Source organism: Lucilia cuprina, chromosome X, assembly GCF_022045245.1.
Source record: "Lucilia cuprina isolate Lc7/37 chromosome X, ASM2204524v1, whole genome shotgun sequence".
In the NCBI taxonomy this organism is placed as follows: domain Eukaryota; kingdom Metazoa; phylum Arthropoda; class Insecta; order Diptera; family Calliphoridae; genus Lucilia; species Lucilia cuprina.
Window position 1 is genome coordinate 3,209,791 of NC_060949.1, and position 3,538 is coordinate 3,213,328.

A 3,538-nucleotide genomic window follows, 5' to 3' on the forward strand; every position below is an offset into this window, starting at 1 on the left:
CACCGTGTTAAAATAATGACTCAAAATGCTAATAAAGAAGTAGTGCAAAGAGGTTTTATTAGCTTTTTAACTCATTACTTTTCAATGTAAGTTTTTCCTGGGAATATAAAGTGTATAATAGAAGTTTAAAGTTAGAAAACAATATTACTTGAATAAAATACAGACATTCAAAAGTATAAATTGCGGAACGCCAAAGGTAGGAAATACCTCCTCCTGATAAAAAAGAATAACGTTTGTGGATGTAGTATTTTTTAAAGCTTTCAGAAATATAAATTTCGTAAGATGGTCTAGGCAAATGAAGATATATGTGTTTTTAGCTTTGGACATGGGATATGGTCCGAGGAAGTCGCAAAATAAACGCTCGAATGGCCTGCTTGTTACAAATTGATTTCCCATGGGTGCCCTCAATATTTTATTGCTAGACTTTACCATTTTACACAAATCGCAATTATCTAAATAAGCTTTTATATCCTTAGTCATTGATGGCCAATAATATTTCTGTCTAATACAAGCTAGCGTATTACTATATCCACCATGAAAGGACACCACTGAGTCATGGGCAGATTGGATTACTTTTTGTGCCAAAGATTTTGGAACCCAAAGTTTCCATAAGTTATCCTCTTCCTCAGATATAGCATGTTTAAAATTAACCCTTTTATAAATTAAATTATCCTCAATGGACACGTCAGGCAGTGAATTTTTGTTCTCTACTACGTTTTTCCGAAGTTTCTGATATTCATCATCGTTGAACTCAGGATCAGAGAGACTAATTTCAATAGGAATATCTTTCAATTGTAACTCATTTAGGTCTTGTCTTGATAGTGCGTCAGGAACTATATGCATAGAGCCCTTTCTATGCTCTATTTTAAATTCGAATACTTGGAGTTTAAGACTCCACCGTGCTAATCTGCCACTAAGGTCCCTCTGAGACATAAGCCATTTTAGGCTGGACTATATACGGACGAAATTTTTGGGAAACGTAGGCGATGGGTCTTTCTCTACCTTCACTATTTAGTTGACATAAAACACCGCCAACGCCAATAGTGGAGGCATCACACTGTATAATAAACTCCTTAGTGAAGCCTAGTTGGATTTAAACTGGGGCAGAAGACAGCGCATATTTCAATTTTTTCAAAAGATTGAATCGCAAGGTCTGTTAAAGAAAATGGTCGAGTTGATTTCTTCAAGCAATCGGTAAGAGGGCCGGCAAGATCAGAAAAATTGCTAATAAACGCTCGGTACCAATTTGCCATTCCTATAAAGCGGGGTCTACCTTGAGACACCCATTTCCTACCCGATATCCTAAGAACTTTATCTCGCTTTGACAAAACTTACTTTTGGAGACATTTATTGTAAGTTTTGCCGCCTTTAGACATTCATCGACTTCTTTAAGGAGACTTATATGAGAATCAAAAGTAGAACTGCAGACCAAAAAATCATCGAGATAAACGAAAACGTTTTCTCGTAGACGAGATGGAATGACACGATCCATGTGTCTACTCATGGTCTGTGGACCGTTACAAAGGCCGAATGGCATTACTTTGTATTGGTATAGGGGTTTCCCGGGGACTACGAAGGCCGTTTTCTCTTTCGATGATTCGGTTAATTTAATTTGAAGGAAAGAATCCTTCAAATTGATGCCACTTATGAAAATTGTATCCTTGAGACGGCTAAGTAGACGAAGGGTACGAATCTTTTTTTGTAATTTCATTTAACTTTCGCGAGTCAATGTACAATCTTACTTTTTCGGGCTTACGAACCAATACTGCCGGAGCATACCACGGTGAATTAGACTCCTCTATAACTCCCATGGCAAAAAGTCTGTCTATTTCTCTGTATGCCTCTTCCTGTCTAGGAGGTGAAAGTAAATATTGCTTGAGTTTTATAGAGGCAGAGTTACCTGTATCTATGTGGTGTTCTAGAAGGTCCGTGCAACCTAGACCCAGTTTTTCGAATGACGGAAAAAGTAAAATAGTTTTTTTTCAAGAATTAGTTTTTGCTCTGTATTAAGAGTATGAAAGTGCAAAGATTCGCCAACATCACTACATGTATCCATATCTAAAGCAGATACATTAAGAACATCAGAAGCCAAGCCAAATTCTTTCCAAAAATTTATACCAAAATAGGCTTCCTGATTCAGAGAAGGGACAATATAAAACTCTATATTCTGGATAACTTCTTTAAACTTGACAGGTAGGGTACAAAAGCCTATTACATTTTGCTTGGACCCATCTGCGGTGGATACTGATGACAATAAGGGCTTATAAGAAATATTTAGACGGTTTAAAAACGACAATGAATTTTTCCCTAATAACGATATACTAGCTCCTGAATCTAATAATCCAACTAAAGTTTGATCTAAAATGGAATCTTTTGCAAAAGGACGCGAATCAGAACCGGATAAAATTGTAGACTCTAAGATTTTTCGAGCTTGTCTTCGTCTCTGGAAGCGTTTCTTACATTTAGCAATCCTCTTAGATGGACAAATGATTCGACTGCATTTATATGGAGCAATATATTTTGGGATTTTTTTGATTGTAAATGTGTATATTCGTTTGAATCGTATTTGAATAAGTCAGTTTGTGTGGAGATTTCATGGGTAGATTTTTTATTAGAGAAAGATTTATAATCAACGCTTAATTTGTTCTGGAGCTCGGGGTTTGATAGTGTCCCCGGCAGCCAACTCGTCTGTTTTGCGGTTTCCCTGAAAATGATTGTTAGGACATTTTGGTGTTAATACACACTTTTGACCGCATTTAAAGCAGAATGAAGATCGAATCTAGATATGTGTATTAGAAGCATTTGTATATCTGAATAATTTGATCAAATACTTATGATATTAAATAGATTAAATATTTACATTGATTAGAATTTTAAATAGATTTTATAATTCAAAATTAGTCTTCACATTGTAGGTTTTTCGTCTTAATTCAAAATTCAAAAATATTTAATGTTCAACTTTGAAACTTTGAACAAGTTTTAGTATAGCAAATTCTTGATATTTAGAAATATTTAGGTAAATTATTAGATTTAAGTTAAGTTTTTAGAACATTTTAAAATATTTAATATTTTTAAGTAGTTTAGGTTTAGGTTTGCTCTATAATAATATGTAATAAATTTAGTATATTAGCATTTCTAATTTAAAATCTTTAAGTATTTAGTTAGCTTTCTCGTGTTTTTAGTTAATTAATTTAGTTAAACTTTTAGTCAAATTTTTATATTTATATCAGATAATTATAAATAAGTTTAGGTTTGCTTTTCAAGTCTGGGTGAGGTTTCCACAGTTAAAACAATTTCCCTACGTGTTCAGGTGGAATATTACTTAAGTCCGTAAATGGCCCTTCTGGAGTTTTCCACAAATATTCAAGGATTTCGAATAAAATTATTGTGGTGGTGGTTAAATAAGCTTCATATAAAAAGGTTGATCTTGATTTGAGAACCTTGCCCTAATCGAGACTTTACCATGCTTTGTCCATGTCCATGTTGAAATATAGTAAATTGGTATTAAGTATATGGAAAATAGATTTTATTAATACTT